This window comes from Hakea prostrata, chromosome 7 (assembly GCF_041222555.1).
Source record: "Hakea prostrata isolate BN-2017 chromosome 7, UWA_Hpros_2, whole genome shotgun sequence".
In the NCBI taxonomy this organism is placed as follows: Eukaryota; Viridiplantae; Streptophyta; class Magnoliopsida; order Proteales; family Proteaceae; genus Hakea; species Hakea prostrata.
The window spans coordinates 1,164,647-1,181,767 of NC_142606.1; the positions used below are offsets into that span (position 1 = coordinate 1,164,647).

At 42.6% G+C, this 17,121-nt stretch overlaps 1 protein-coding gene across 1 annotated transcript in view; it reads left to right on the top strand.

Moving 5' to 3' along the window:
• Positions 1 to 17,121, top strand: part of LOC149008822 (transcriptional corepressor SEUSS-like) — a 36,335-nt gene that overhangs the window by 12,610 nt on the left and 6,604 nt on the right. The gene's annotated exons all lie outside the window — the stretch shown is intronic.

A 17,121-nucleotide genomic window follows, 5' to 3' on the forward strand; every position in this document is an offset into this window, starting at 1 on the left:
GAACTATGGGGAACTAAAATGCTAAGTTACTAAGATTGAATTTAACAAAACTAAATTTAAACTAAATCTATTAACTAATGTAAAACGTTAACTGTGAATATGTGAAGATCTTTGGGATTTCGAATCCCCAATGCTTTTCCCTAATCGATATAACTCTACACTTCAAAGTAAATTAGGGATGGTCTTCCTAGATATGCCCTATCTTCGCAAGACTATCGTTCTTCGCGGAAGCTTGGCACGCTTAGTTCGCTGAGCTATAGAACATCTTTGGCCAAACTCAAACACAATCAACTAGAAGAGATAGAACAATCAAATTAATGAAATAAGCATGGTTCATCTACATCCCAAAGAAAAGGAACTAGGTACTCATTATCACAAAATTCATAAGAAAAATAAAGATGAAACATAGGGAGAGAGAGAGAGAGATGTGGTCTTCTTCTTCAGCAATGAGAGAGATGAGAGCCGCATTCGCAGTCTTCTTTTCTGTGGTTGGCTTCTCTTTTATGTCTCCCGCACACAATGAATCCCTTCTCTTTACCCATAGATTCGACCTTTATTCTTTCGGAATTTGGAAAAACTTAAAACTGGAAAGTTGTAGATATTTTCAATATCATTCCATAGCATCTTGAATCATCGAAATCCAAGCTCATACGAGAGAGATATGCCCAAAATACTGAAGCTAGGTCTGTTTACCCGAATTTCAGATTTATTACCAATTTTGTTCCTTAGACCTCCACCTATTTCCAATTTGGCTAAGATCTCATTCATGATTTCTTGAGCAGCAAGATTGAATGCCATGATTTAAAATCCACCAATATCTAATATTTTTGCCAACTTTACTCCATATTATCTCTAATATCCAAAATCTCCTTATTCCTGAAAAATACACAAAAATACTCAATTAGATCTCTTTAATTAAATAAGTATGGGGAATTAAATCAAATAAATAATGGTAAATGCATGCTTATCAATGAACTTAATCACAAACGGCTCTGCTAGAAGCACAAAGCTAAGGAATAAAGAACTGGGAAAGGTGATCTAGATCGTAAGCCGCTGATAGTTTACGTCTATCAGTATGTATCTGAATCTGAGTCTCAGATTGTGTCCCTCACCTCGTATGGCAATGAGGTTTATATAGAGTGTACCTTCGAATCTCCTTCGTTGGATGCACTTGAGCCTTCTTCGGGTAGTCGTTGGATCTTAACAGTTAGATCCGTTGAGCAATAGACTTCTACTAGTTTGGATTAGTAGAGGATTCCTGAGATAACCTTTCGGTTATGCGATGATTATCCCTTCGATAATGATTTGCTGCAGCCGTCAATTTGCATCTGCCATCATTAGGGTAATTAACCTAATTCATCAGTTGAATTGGGGCGTGCTTGTAGCTGAATAAGTTTTCTTCCTCAGCAAGCCATCTTCTGGATCCGGTTCGCTCGGGAGCGAGTCGGTTCCCTCTGTCTCGACCGGGGTCGAGGGTCGAACCAGGTATGAACTCGGTCTGATCATAATTTCTCCATATCACGAGCCCCCCAGACCAAGCGTTCGGTCGATCCCGAGTGCTTGGTTTTTAACTGGGTTCTTCGTCAGGCGATAGTCTCTGCGTGTTCCATTAAATGTCATATCACATTTAATGCGGTGGTCACTTTTCCTCGAGCGTTGTGAGGGTAAGGCCACGTGTCTCCTTGCAGTCGATCTGTCGTGGCTCACGTAATCCAAGCGACGGTTTCCGAACGCCTGTTTCGGATTCGTGAGTTCAAACTTTCAAAACGTCTTCTAATCTCGATCGTCGATTTTGAATCAATCTCGATCGTTTAGATTCCCGAACACTCGTGCGGGTGTTTTAAAAGCGGTTCGTTGTCTTCGTAGGTTTCATTCTTCCTGTCCGGAATTTGAACCTTTGTTGTCTGCTTCGCGCCTTCTTGCTCTCAAGCTTTTGCCTCTCTTGAATCGGTAAGTTTCTTGGTCTTTTTCTTTTTGTAGTTTACTGAAACAAGTAATGGCGGATAATAGGGCTTCTCTGGTACCCAGTGTTAGTAATAGTAGTGGTAATGAAGCTTTTGCTTCTCTTCCTTCCGAACAGTCGGATAGTGATAACAAAACCCTAACTGTCCTCTGGTGCGAGTTTGCTGAAGTTTCTCAAAAAGGTTTAGAGAGAAAAACCGAAACTCCTTCTGTCCTCCTCGAGTCTGGATCTTCCAAGACTGCCGAGTCTTCTAGGCAGCCTCAAACTTCTAGGTCCGGTGGTGGACCTGGCTCTGTTCCCTCCATTTACAAGGAGGAAACCCTTCTTTCAACCATCCAAGATTTTGATTTTCCTTCCTCTTATCAGGTTAGGGCTCCCCATCCTGATGAGAGGGTTGATTCAACCCTTTCAGGTGAATTTTCTCTGTACATAGATGCACTGGAAAGCGGGGTTCGCTTTCCCTTTTTTAATCCTTTGTTCTCCGCAGTTCTGAATCATTGGGACATTTGTCCCGGAATGCTCCTTCCTAATAGCTGGCGTCTCATCGTCGGCTTCTTGGGTTTGTGTTTTGAACTTGGCATTATGCCATCTCTTTCTCTCTTTGTACATTTTCATGTTCTTTCTTTCTTCCATCCTCCTGGATGGGTTTTTCTGTCCAAACGCAATAAGGCTGAACTTGATTGGAGGGGCAACATCCTTGCCAAAGGAACTTGCCCTTCTAACCACAAAAGATGGCGCGAACAATACTTTTTCTGTCGAGCGCCTCCATCGGATCTTAACTTCCCGACCGCCTGGAGGCGGTGTACTTCTTCTTCCGAGAATAACCGAGGCCTTCCCTTATCCAAAGAAGACGAGGCGGCCGTCAGGAAGATCAAATCCATTCCATGGTATCAAGAGATACATGGACTTGAGGTGGAGTATAACTCCATTATTCAGTACTGGGGCTTGGCTCATTGTGAGCTTCTAAACATCATCTTTTAATTTTACTGAAGTGATATGTCTTTAATTCTGACTCTTGCTCTTCTTTGCAGTGCCTCCAAGAATGAACCCCGAGAACCTGCGAGTGAAGGCTGCTAGGGCCGTTGTGACAGCCGAGCAACGATCACCCAGAGCCTTGACCGTAGATCAAGAGGCTTCTGTTCCCTGTCCCGACCCCTCTTACAGGGGTATCAGGAATATCAGGCCCGTGGATGATGCTTCGGGTAAAGGGAAAAAGCCAATGGTGGAGAGGTCTAATGTCTCCTCTTCCCCCCGAACCAAAAGGAGGCATGATACAATTGATGCTTCCTCCCATAAAAAATCCAAAACTTCAACGGATTGTGAGGAGGTCTTCACCCCCCAGTGGACCCTGAAGTTGACCGACAGGGTGACACAAGATCCTGAGAAAGCTGCAGAGTGGAGCTCCCTCAGTCTGATTCTCTCCGATCGCCAGGAATTTGAAACCCTGGACGACGTTGCTCTTGTTAGTCAATCCACCAGGTACCGGTCTTCTTGCTTATTTATTTTTTCATAATTTCTTATAACTTCTTCTGATAATTTCCGCCTTCCCAGGAATGCTGTGTTGAGCTTCTATCAACACATGGAAGCATTGAGCCGGGTTGGCCGCAATAGCTCCTTGCTGCAGACCTGTGAAGAGAATTTGGCCAAAGCCAATTCTGAGATAGACCGGCTGACTACAGCTGCAGAAGAGCTGCAAAGAAAGCATGAGGAAGAAGTGATCTCCCTCAAGGAGGCCCTTGATGCTTCGAAGGCTCGTGCCGCTGTTGCCGAGCGCGAGGCCAAAAAGCAAAAAGAAGTTGCCACGTTGTTCGGTGACAGGCTTGAATTTCAATGTAGGGAGAACGAAGAATATCTGAAGTGGGCGGTCCCTAGCAAGCCCGAGCACATCAAGCCAGAGCTTCGGAAGGAGTGTGTTCAGAAGTACCTGAACAGCGTACCTTTCTCCGAGCTGCTAGGTGCCTACAACATCCAAGCTTATCGCTTGGGGCAAAATGACGTTTGGGAGCAAATTCTCGCATCAATCCCTGCCTTCGATACTGCTCCCTTTCGTGAGGTGTGCCATAAAGAGGTCTTCGGGAAATTAGGCATGGATCTCCCAGACTGGGCTCGGGAAGAAAATGATCCTTTTCCAGCTTACCCACAATATGAGGCATATCTGGCTGACGAGCCGGCGCTTCTAGAGGAGAAGTCACAAACCGAGTCACAAGCTGCTGCTAAAGAGGACTCTGACAATGTTATTCTTGAGGAAGGCTCTTCTCAGGATCCTGAGAAAAGTCCTCCCGACCAGGGCTCTTCGGGCAACAATGAAGAAGAGGCTTAGGGAGTTATCTTTTTTTTCTCTTTCTTTCTTTCTTTCTTTCTTTCTTTCTTTCTTTCTTTCTTGTTGTAAAGATTGACCTCCTTGCTAATGAATAGACACTTCTTTTTCATGTTGGCCTTTCCATTTCCCTGTCTCCTGCTGAAATCTTGTCTTGAATATCAAAATATAAATGATAAAACTTATCATTTAACTTCACATTCTTCGACGAATAATAATCTTGTAGAGATATTATGAAGATGCGTTTTGGAAAGATGCATTAATCTTCCCCACTACTTCATTTACTGCAATGTCCACACGTTTCCTTTCTCGTATCTGCGAAGTCCAAACGTTTCCTTGCTCTGGTATACCATTCACTGTTTCCAATGAATCGGAAATACATCCATTATTACAATGGCGGTGCGACGATTGGAGGTATCCCTGCATCGGGTGCTCGCCTCCACATGTTTCCATGTGGCATCCCTCCGACCGTTGATCTTGCTTTCTGCGGATTTCGAAGCGTCATTTCGATCTGGGCCATTGGTTGTCCTTAGCTCTCAACCGTCGTCTTAATACCTGAGGCTATTTAAAGCCTTCGTGGGTACTCTCCATCTATCCTGCTATCTGCAAGTTAGATTTTCTAAAGCGACATTCCGTCCTGCTTGCTTCCGTATTCCTCGTACTCCAACAATAACTTTATCAACCTCTGAACGAGTGAGTTTTTTGATTACTCATCTCTTTCCCCCTTTCCCCCTGAGTAAACTGCACAGTAGTAGTACTTGGGGTTTAGTTAATCGGGTTTTTCATAAGTGATAGAGAACTAGGGTTTTCCCTCTTTTCTTTCGTCGTTGGATATCTGTACTGATACGGCTTTTCTGTTTATATAGTGGCTCCCAAGATCAACCCGAACTTTATCAGAGCGAAATCTTGTAAGAAAATCTTTCCGTTGGCGGTGGTTGGGGCCAGTGAGGTGGTTTCAGCTAGTGAATCCTCCAAGCGTAAGGTGACTGCTGTTGGTGAATCTTCAAGTCAGATTCCCACAGTTTCTATTGATGCCGTCCCTGCGCCTCTTTTGCCCGAAGTGATCGCTCGTCTTTCCCAGGAAGATCTTGATCACTCCGTTGTTGATGGCGCTGCTGACGCCCCTGCTGCAGAGACCGTTGGTGCACCCTCGAAGGAGACTCTTCGGGCATCTGAGGCAACTATGTTGGTGTCTGATGAAGGTGTGGTCCCAGCAGGTGCTGCTCCTATTTCCAATTCCAGTGCTTGTTTGGCATCCTCCTCCTCTCCTTTGGAGTTGGAGGATTTTGCCACCAGGAAGCGCCGTCGGGTGACAAGTGATGCAGCTCATCCTTCTCTTGGTGTAGCTCATCCTTCTCATCCTTCGCCCGAATTAGTGTCAAACGAGTTTGACAGAGCGTTGGAATGGTGCACTGCTGCTCGAATGACTTCTGAGAGCGCAATTCTTTCCAAACTTCCAGATGAAGTCTTTATGAAGTCACTGGTGATGTAAGTCTTTCTTCATTATCTTTTGATTCTGAATATTACTCTTCTGCTCCTTTTTAACTCGGAAGTTGTTTGCAGGAGTCTTACTGGTAACTTCCACAACCAAGTGGAAGCAGCCTCTAGGCTCAATAGGTTGAGCAATGAAGTTTCCAGGCTTCGGGAAATCTCTGAAGCTAAAGATGCTGAGATTGCTCGCCTTAGGAAACTAGCTTGGGAGGTTGCAGGAGAAAAGAATTCGGTGATCGATCGTCTTCAATCGGACTTGGACGATGCCAGGGAGAAGATCCGGCAATTGGAGCGAGGAGTTGGAAAGTCAGGAGCCAAAGGATCTGAAACGTTACCCCAAAGGCAAGCTGTCGTTCCTTTGCCCGAATCCCTTCCAATTGATGTTCGCAGAGCCCTTTGTTGATATGCTGAATGCTTATAACTTGCAGGCGTACCGGGATGGTGAGAACGAAGTATGGGAATCAATATTAAGGAAGGATCCTGCCTTTGATACGACTCCCTACAGTGCTGTTTGCCATCCTGAAGTATTTACCAAACTGGGCCTTCCTCCTCCTGACTGAACCAAAAATAAGATTGATCCTCCGCCTTCTGATCCAGATATTATGCATTATCTGGAAGACTCTCCTGTTTACTCTCCCTTGGAAGGATTCAATTATGACAAGCTCGCCTTGAATGCAAGTTTGGTCGAAGACCATACTTCTCCTGGACAAGCTAGACAAAGAGTATGAAATTGCGGAGGATTTTATACATACTGAAATGTTTTTTGTAATCCTCATTTCTCCTCTTCTTTTCCTTGAATCCATACCAATGGTTGACTTATATGTTTGTTCTAGCAAAGTTGTGCCGATCTTGTATGACTTCTTAATGATCATCGACGATGACTTTCTTTTTGGACCGAAGATTGTATCCAGCTCTTGTAATCTTATGTTTGATGTTGAGACCAGCCTCTTCTGGTCTTTTGAAGAAATAAGAAATTAACTTCATCTTGGACTTTGCTAGCCACTTGAATCGCTGTTGTACTAGGTCTTAGTTGTTTAGAATAATGCCTTTACTTAAAGATTTCCGGAGAAATACAATGCCTTTACTTAAAGATTTCCGGAGAAGTACAATAAGTCTGAGAAGGAACTCACTCGGGTTTTAAACCAATGCCTTTACTTAAGGATTTCCGGAGAAATACAATAAGTCTGAGAAGGAACTCACTCGGGTTTTAAACTGATGCCTTTACTTAAGGATTTCCGGAGAAATACAATAAGTCTGAGAAGGAACTCACTCGGGGTTTAAACCGATGCCTTTACTTAAGGATAATTCGAAAATTCAATAAGTCTTGAAGGAACTTACTCGGGTTTCAAACCGACGCCTTGCTGAAGGAACTCACTCGGATTTTCATCCGATGCCTCGACTTAAGAAATTCCGAAAAAATTCCATAAGTGTTGAAGGACCCACACGGATTTTCATCCGATGCCTTATAGTTGGATCTTGTTCTTGAATGTGGTGTATGATGCCCTCCAATCAAAAGATAATTTGTTGAAAGCCAAAAATTGCATTGATTGAGTTGAAAATGTTTACATCGCGAACAAAATTGAAATCATCATCAAGGATAAAACTTTTTGAGATGCCTGGCATTCCACGAACGATCCAACTCTTTTTGGGTGTTGATGTTCTTCAGCCTGTAAGCTCCTGAACCAACTGGTTTTACAACAATATAAGGTCCTTCCTAGGAAGGGTCCAATTTTCTTTGGTGACGTGGATCGGAAGCTAAGGTGTTTCTCAACACCAAATCTCCGGCTAAGTACCGACGATTCTTCACTCGAGTATTATAATGAGACGCTATCCTTCTTTGATAATGTTGAGTTCGTGCTATTGCCTTTGCCCGAACTTCGTCCAACAGATCAAGACTATTAAGCAGTCCTTGCTCATTTGCTTTTTCCTCGAACTCTCGATCCCGTAATGTCCCCGCCATTATCTCCACTGGTGCCAATGCTTCGGATCCATATGCCAACCTGAATGGAGTTTCTCCTGTGGGTGTTTGAACCGTAGTTCTATAGGCCCACAGTACGTTATGAAGTTCTTTGACCCAAGAAGCCTTATCAGCTTCGAGTCTTCTCTTTATTCCTTCCAGTAGCGTTCGGTTAGTAACCTCTACTTGTCCATTGCTCTGGGGGTATGCCACTGAGGACATACGATGCTCGATCATATATGTTCCGCAAAATTGCTCAAATTGCGGACAGTCGAACTGAGTACCATGGTCAATGATGATAATCTTTGGAATCCCAAAGCGATATATGATTGACTCAAGCACGAATTTCTCCACTTATTTCTCAGTAATTGCTGCCAGTGCACTGGCTTCAACCCATTTCGTGAAGTAATCAATTGCTACTATCAGATATTCCCGTCCGCCTGACGCCTTGGTGAATTTGCCCATGATATCAATTCCCCACATCGCAAAGGGAATGGGATCTAGAATTGAAGTCATGGTTTCCGCCGGGCGCTTCGATACTGTAGCATGAATTTGACAGTTGCCACATCGACGAACATACTCCATAGCAGCCTCTTGGATCTTAGGCCAATATAACCCAAGTCTTAGAATTTTGTGGGCCAGGGCTCGTCCACCCATGTGAGCCCCACAAATTCCTTCATGAACCTCAGCCAAAGCCGACTTTGCTCCTTCGGGGCCTATACATCTTATAAGGGGTCCAAAATAAGATCTTTTGTATAGTCTCCCATTCTGAATGACAAATCTCGCTGATCGTATCTTGATCAACCTTGCCTCTTTCGGATCCTCAGGTAATTTGTCATCTCTCAGATACTCGATTATCGGATCCATCCAGCAACGCTCTGCTTCAATATAAGAAATTTCTTTCTCATGATAACTTGGAAAAGTTATCTCTTCAATATAGACCGAAGGGTCTAGATTCTTTTCTTTGGCATTGGTTAGTCGGGATAGCTCATCTGCCACTGAATTTTCATTCCTCAAAATCTGAGATATCTTCAAATTCCGAAATTGGTTTTGAAATGCCTGCACTATCTTTTGATATTTCTGCAAGCGTGGTTCTTTAATACCGTACTCCCCCTGGACTTGGTTGACTATAAGTTGAGAGTCACTATAAATAGTAACATCTGCGATAGATAACGCTTTTGACAACCGAAGTCCAGCTATCAGAGCCTCATATTCTGCTTCGTTATTACTTGCTTCAAATGCAAATCTCAAAGCATATGGAATAATAAATCCTGCTGGACTTTTCAATAGAATTCCAGCTCCTGCTCCATCTTTATTACTCGAACCATCCACATATACCTCCCAAATGGTTGGTATAATGGGATCCTCGACGGTGGATTCCACCGGTGCAGTAGTTTCTACTACAAAATCGGCTAGCGCCTGAGCCTTGATTGCGGTTTTGGGCTTAAAGCTCACTTGGAACTTGCTGAGTTCAACCGACCAGGACACCATCCTTCCAGATAAATCAGGTTTATTAAAAACTTTATTGAGAGGAAAAGTTGTAAATACCTCAATTGGATGAGCCTGAAAGTATGGCCTTAGCTTCCTGGCGGCCATCATGAGAGCCAGAGCCTGCTTCTCAATCTGCGAATATCGTGTCTCCGCATCTAGCAATACGTGGCTCACATAGTAAATCGGCCACTGTTTTTTATCTTTCTCACGAACAAGTACTGCACTGACCGCTGAAAGGGACATCGCTAGATATAGCTGTAATATTTCCCCCTTCTCTGGTCGGGACAAGATCGGCGGTTGTCCGAGTGCTTCTTTTAACTCCTCGAAAGCTTTCTGGCATTCTTCGGTCCATTTTGCCTCCTTGTTACCCCTCAAATCTTTGAGTGCCTTGAAGAATGGCAAACACTTTTCTCCAGACTTGGAGATGAATCGATTCAAAGCGGCAACTCTCCCTGTTAAACACTGCACATCACGAACAGTTTTGGGAGCCTCCATATCAATCAGAGCTCGTATTTTGGCAGGATTAGCCTCAATACCTCTCTGTGACACCATGAAGCCCAAAAATTTTCCTGAGGAAACTCCAAAAGCGCATTTTTCTGGATTCAGCTTCATTTGATATTTTCGCAGTATTGAGAATACCTCAGTCAAATCTGCAATATGATTTGCTTTTGTAAAGCTCTTTACAAGCATGTCGTCAACATAAGCTTCAACATTCTTCCCTATCAAATTTTTGAAAATCTTGTTGACGGCCCTCTGATATGTTGCTCCTGCGTTCTTCAGGCCAAATGGCATGACTTTATAGTAGTAGCTTTCACGATTAGTCATGAAAGCCGTAAACTTCTCATCTTCCTTATTCATAAGGATCTGATTATACCCTGAGTAGGCGTCCATGAAACTTATCCTGCAGTCGCATCTATCAAGCGGTCAATCCGAGGTAACGGATAGCAATCTTTAGGGCAAGCCTTGTTGAGATCTGTGTAATCTATACACATTCTCCACTTCCCATTCGCCTTTTTTACCATTACCACGTTAGCTAACCAGGTTGGGCATTCAATTGGTTCTATGAAACCAGAATTCTTCAGTTTTTCAACCTCGCCCCGAACGGCTTCATACTTTTCAATGGAGAAATTTCTCCTTTTTTGTATCACTGGTTTCACCTTAGGATCTATCCAGAGTTTATGCTCTGCGACAGCCCGATCGATTCCTGGCATGTCTTCAGCAGACCATGCAAATATGTCGTTATTCTGTTGAAGAAATAACTTCAACTCATCTTTGAATTCCTCCAGCTGTTCAGACCCGATATAAGTGATTTTCTTTTTATCCTCGGTACACAGTTGGATTTGCTCCAGCTTCTCCACTGGTTCGGGCCTTTGCATTTCTGCTTCTTCCCGATCGTCTCGAACTTCTATAGGTAGGGCAGTCACCTTCCTCGGGCCCTCCTTGTCTTTTAAATAGGCAACGTAACATTGCCGAGAGATCCTCTGGTCAGAGGAGACTTGACCAATTCCCATATCAGTCGGGAATTTTATCTTTAGGTGTTTTGTCGAAACAATAGCACCTATCTTGGATAAAGATGGTCGCCCGAAGATAACATTGTAAGCTGGCAGTTCCCGAACCACCAAAAAATTGATTCGGACGGTTGTTTCCTTAGGAAAACTTCCAATAGATAAGTCCAACTGGACAGATCCTTCCGCCACCGCAGATGACCCTGCAAAACCATATAGATGCGTGGATGAAGGCTCCATCAAGTCTTGATCCACCTTCAATTTTTGATACACTTCATAAGAAATTAGGTCAGCTGCAGACCCTATATCAACCAAAACTCTATGCACTTCCCGACGTGCAATTTCTACCTTGATGACTATAGCATCATCATGAGGTAAACAGACGCCTCTTTCATCCTCCTCGCCAAAGGTGATAGAATCCTCACCATTCAGCTTTTTTCACTTCTGCGTCTCTTCGGTTCCGACAAATTTGGATTTTGTTTTCAAACTCCGGAGTGATTCGGGCTCTGGTCCTCCGAAGATGGTAAGTATTGGTGACCGAGTAGCTTCAGTCACCTCCTTGCCCTTCTTAGACTTCGGAGCCTCCCTTGATCGTTCTGAACTAACCGAACGATCCCTTTTAGGAGCAGCCGCGCGTGGCTCACGTGGCTCCTCCCTCCTTCTGCTAACAAAATTGGACAAGTGTCCCTGAGATATTAATCTCTCAATATCTGCTTTCAGATGACGACAATCATTTGTATAATGATCATAGTCCTTGTGGAATCGGCAATACTTTTCTCGATCCTGTTGCTCTCCAGGCTTCAAAAGAATTTTAGGCGGCCACTTCAAAATATTTTTTCTTTTGATGATATTTAGAATATCAGCCCGAGGAACATTCAATGGAGTATATTCACTTTTATAGGGAGACCTCTGGCGCCAAGCCTGAGATTTTCCAACCCGATCACGAACATTTTTCTTTGGCTTTTGCTTCTGCTCAGGAGCCTTCTGTTCCTTATTGGAGACTTTATTATCTCCTTGGCGCGCATCTAGAATCTCCATGACTTCGGTCTGCTTCTGGCATCTCTGTACCAACTCAACATAAGTTGTAGGCATATCCTGTAGTAATAACTCCAGGAGTTTCCGATTAGTAAGTCCCGTGAATAGAGCAGTTTTGGCTACTTGCTCATCCAAATTTTCTATCTCCATCGTTACTTTGTTGAATCTTTTCAGAAACTCTCTGATTGATTCGTTTTTTCCTTGCCTGACAGTAAACAAGGTTTCTTCTGTCTTTTTGACCTGTATTCCACTCTGGAATCGCCCTATGAATTTGCGCCAATTCATCAAAGTTTACGATCCTTCCAGAGGGGAGGTTCGAAAACCACTTTTGTGCTGCTCCAGTTAAAGATGAACCAAAAACCCTGCATAAAATTTCATCAGAATTACCTGAAACTGCCATGGTCTGTTGGTAATAGCCAATGTGAGCTGTTGGATCTCCGGAGCCATCGAATGTAGAAAAGGTAGGCAAACGGAAGTTATGGGGAAACTGATATCCCGCAATTGGCTCGGCAAAGGGGGTCTTCCGAATGACTGAGTAAATATCCTCAGTTATCCTTCCCTTAGCCAATTGCCCTAATTTCTGATTGATGTTGGCCAATTCCTGACCAATCTGGGTCGGGTGATCTTCAGCAATATGATCACGACCTCGATTAACACGATCCTCTCGAGCTATCCGATCATCACGAACGACCCGTCCATCACGAACATTCCTTTCATCGCGAACTGCTCGATCATCACGAACGGTTCTTCTGACAGTTGGTGAGTGAGTTCTTACCCCTGTATCCAACCTTGTATTTGAATCAGTTGTACTCTCTTGCGGTCTGTCGAACCGATCGTCTCGCCTAGGTTGATCGTCAATCCTCCTAGGTCCTCGGTCTCCTTCATGAAAATTCTGACCGATATTCCGGTCTTCAGACAATCTTTGATTACGTGGCAACGCACGTCTCCCTGAATCGCGTTGATCAGGTTCTTGTGGTAAAACCACTCGTCTGGTGAGCATGCGGAGTGCTTGGCTCACTTCCAAGAGTTGAATCTTTACCTGATTCAATTGATCTTGGAATGTATCAGGAGGATTACGTCCTCCCTGACCACCATCTACCTCGATAGGATTTTGGCTTCCCTGGGGAATATCTGGATTATTCGCTCCAGGGATCTGAACACCGGAATCGCGCTGTGCAGCGGCTGCTGCTGATCTAGTCACCATGGCTTTTCAACTGATGTTCCCACAAACGGCGCCAAATGATGCGTCCAAAATCTGCTCAACCCTTAGATCTCCTCTTGATGACCTGCAAAACGAAAGCGTCAGATGTGGCCCGACCGCGGGGGTCGGGAGTCCACCTCCGAAGGCTAAGTCAGTTGATGAACTTAATCACAAACGGCTCTGCTAGAAGCATAGAGCTAAGGAATAAAGAACTGGGAAAGGTGATCTAAATCGTAAGCCGCTGATAGTTTACGTCTATTAGTATGTATCTGAATCTGAGTCTCAGATTGTGTCCCTCACCTCGTATGGCAGTGAGGTTTATATAGAGTGTACCTTCGAATCTCCTTCGTTGGATGCACTTGAGCCTTCTTCGGGTAGTCGTTGGATCTTAATAGTTAGATCCGTTGAGCAATAGACTTCTACTAGTTTGGACTAGTAGAGGACTCCTGAGATAACCTTTCGGTTATGCGATGATTATCCCTTCGATAATGATTAGCCGCAGCCGTCAATTTGAATCTGCCATCATTAGGGTAATTAACCTAATTCATCAGTTGAATTAGGGCGTGCTTGTAGCTGAATAAGTTTTCTTCCTCAGCAAGCCATCTTCTGGATCCGGTTCGCTCGAGAGCGAGTCGGTTCCCTCTGTCTCGACCGGGGTCGAGGGTCGAACCAGGTATGAACCCGGTCTGATCATAATTTCTCCATATCAGTTGGAAACAGATGCGGGGATATGGAGGAATAATACATATATTGTAAAATCCAGGAGATTGAGTAAGAACAAATCAAGAATGGGTTAATTATAGCTGAGGTGCTGAATGTTTCATAGAACTAGGTTAGGTGCCTTACGTTTCAAATATTATTTAGAGTCCACTTATTAGCGGGTTCTCATGCATCTTCCTTGCATCTCTTTCTTTAATTGCCCCCCTCCACAAAAAAAGAAAAAGAAAACTCAACCTTCACCCTGCCTTCGGTTGATCTTGTTGATTCTGAAATGTTGTCTTTTATACTGATTTCATATAATAAAAGAGAAACTCGTACATTCCTTGGGTTATCTGGCAATCCAGGGAGCAAACCTGTTCTTCTGAAATTAGTTGTACATCTGCTACTTTACACTTATCAACAACAACAAAATTCTGTTGGCTACATGGATCTTGGCCTTCCAATCAGTTCTATTTGAAGATTTACTAGATACAAGGCCTAAACCATGCATATCCTTTCTCACCACTTCTAAGGTTATCTTAGGTCTGCCCTTAGCTCTTCCAGTTCCTTTGATCGGGATTAAATGACTTCTCTGTATAGGGGCATTTAAAGGCCTCTGTTGAATGTGGCCATGCCTCCTCAATTGTTATTTTTGTATCTTATCATTTATTGGAGCTACTCGTACACCAGCTCTAATGTGATCATTCCTTAAAACTCCCTAGTTTTGCCACTCATCCATCTTACCATCCTCATTTATGCTATGCTATGTTTTTCTATGTGATGCTTCTTAACAGCCCAACACTTTGCACCATACAGCATAGCTGATCCATTAACTTTACATTTATCATTTCCCTTAAATCTAGTCCGTTAAGTTTCATGGTTAGTTAACAGTGAGATTTGAGATTTATAGATTTAATGACCATAGTACCCTTGATAACATAAAATATTCCACACACCCTTGAGTAAATTGTTTTTGCCCTTGATCCCTCTTCTCCATCAAGACCTCCCAAAATAACCCTATGAAGTCAACACAACCCTGAACTGCAGCAAAGTAGTACCTGCAGGGCGAATAACAGACCATCAACCATCGTCCCTTATGTCCATGCTGTTTTTGCCACCTGCATCTCTTTACTTTGTCCAACCCCCCTGATCAACCCCAAGTGCAACTCCAGCACCATCCATTGCTGCGACCCACCTCCCTTCTCCACAACTTAGCACCCTTGCTGCAAGCCAACCTTGGCCGTTCCTAACAATGGAACCGATATGCTTAATTGCTATGTATTTCTCAGATTTAGAAATCAAGAACCTACAGTAGTCTTCATAGAACACAGCAAAATTTTCCTTTTGTTGGGCCTAAACCTCATCCATATCACAGGTACTTCCAGTTGATCCATGTATAGGTTGTCCAAACTAGTAGGAGCAAATATCCTTAAAATTCCGTATATCTGTTTTTATCGGCAAATTAATGACATCACTATCTCTATGGTCAATGGTTTTATCATGTCCGGCTGACAGATGTTCAACAGTAATAGTAAGGAAATCAGTGATATTAATGGAAGCATCGAATACAGTTTGATTAGAAGCTATGAAATTTTTGCAGATCTTGACAATGATGTCATTGAATTGGAGGTAGCATTTGAAGTTGATGTAATGAATTTTGTGATTTTGCTACGTAGATGGAATGGTGGGTTTGCAGGTTGGTTATAGGTTACCAATAAGGGCGACATTTTTATTTATTTATTTTAAATTAAATTAAATTAAATTAAATTTTTAGATCTGATTTTTCCAGCTGAAAACTTCTGGATCTAGAAAGCAACTAGTGATTCTATTGTGTTGAGTTGCAAAACAATAAAAACAGATTCAGAGAATCCGTTGCAGTGTAATATTTTAGAATTAGGGAGGAAGATGGGTGAAGAGGGATCTCTCCTCATTTCCAAACGGACATATCAAACCTATTTTTCATACCGTTTTACATTTTTATTAAAAATGTATATTATGATGATTTTTGTAAGTGAGAATGAAAATAAAAAATGATACCAAAAAAGTGAAATGAGTTGGGCAACATAATAAGTTATTAAGTGCAAAAAAGTAAATTTAGTTAAGAGTACATGAGTCAGAGTAAGTTAGCAAAGGTATTTTGGTCTTTAAAATTGTAAATTTCAAATCTCACTGCTGGGTTTAAGTCAAACAACGAGTGTAAAGTAGGGCACATACAAATAGTTGTCAGAAGAACAGGGTATGTTCCTTGGATTGTCAGATAAGCAAGTATGTCCAAGTAATTTTCTCTAAAATAAAATGTAAGACCTTTCACCTTTTCTCCATCGTTGTCTCTTTGCTCGTTAGAGTTCAAGAAATGCAGTACAAGACACTGACGGAACCGGCATGGAACTTACCCTGCCCACTTCTTCGATAGTTCTGTTCTTGAGCATTTAGAATTAGTTGCTGGAGCAATCTAGACAAACCCTTTAGGGAATTCATCCAGGAAACCCTTACCCTAAAATTGGGTTTACATCAAGGACTTTGCCTTCTTTTCCTTTGTTCTAGTCGTAGTTTCTGTTCCTGTTTTTGGTGGAATTTGGAATTAAAATTGGGACTAGCTTAACAATTTTAAATACTGAGGAAGCATGGACAATTCATGGGACCATTTGATCTCATTGTTGGGCTTTTATAAAATTTGCCTCTTGCAATTTAAATCCATTTTATTGGAAGTCCAAGAACAATCAGATGGTTACTGATTTGCTTGGTAGGCACAGATATATAGTTAAGTGACTTAAAGTTTGCTTTTCATTTTTGGGCTGGTTCAAAAACTTGAATGGTTAGAAACTCTCGTCGGAAAAGACAATCCTGCAGCAATCTCTTGGTATTGCCAGCAATTGATTTACCTGCAGGACCATTTTTCTCCCAGGTCTTTATTTCTATTTTGATAGGCATAGAAAATCCAGTAGGACTACTCCACTTTGCAAAACAGGCCACAAAAAGACCAGAGTGTTGGAAATGATAAGTAATTGTCCATGTGGCTAATACTGAGGGGTTCCCTGTAATTTGAATGGTTGACCCACCCTAAGAATTAACTATTGGGAACAGAGAGAGGGGTAAAATGGCAGTAATTATTGGTTAAAAAGCATCTTCTCTGTGGGTTATGCTATTGTGGTAACCAAATGGCAGACTCTTCTGCTACCTTACAATACCTAGCTCATATACAGGAACTTCTCTGGCTGATTATTTTATATATTGTGGATAATTGACGCTACAGCATCCTCGTGATGAACAAAATTCTTGACATGGTAATTTTAGGTGCTGATTAACTTAAAATGTCACTAATGCATGTTAATTGCGCCCACTTTACTTTCTTCTTTCACTCAGATGTGTAATTCAGTGCTCTGTTTCCTGAAAGTCTTTGAATTTGTAATCATAATATTGTTCTTATTAATTATTGGTGGTCAAAAGAGCAAGTGGTTGCCT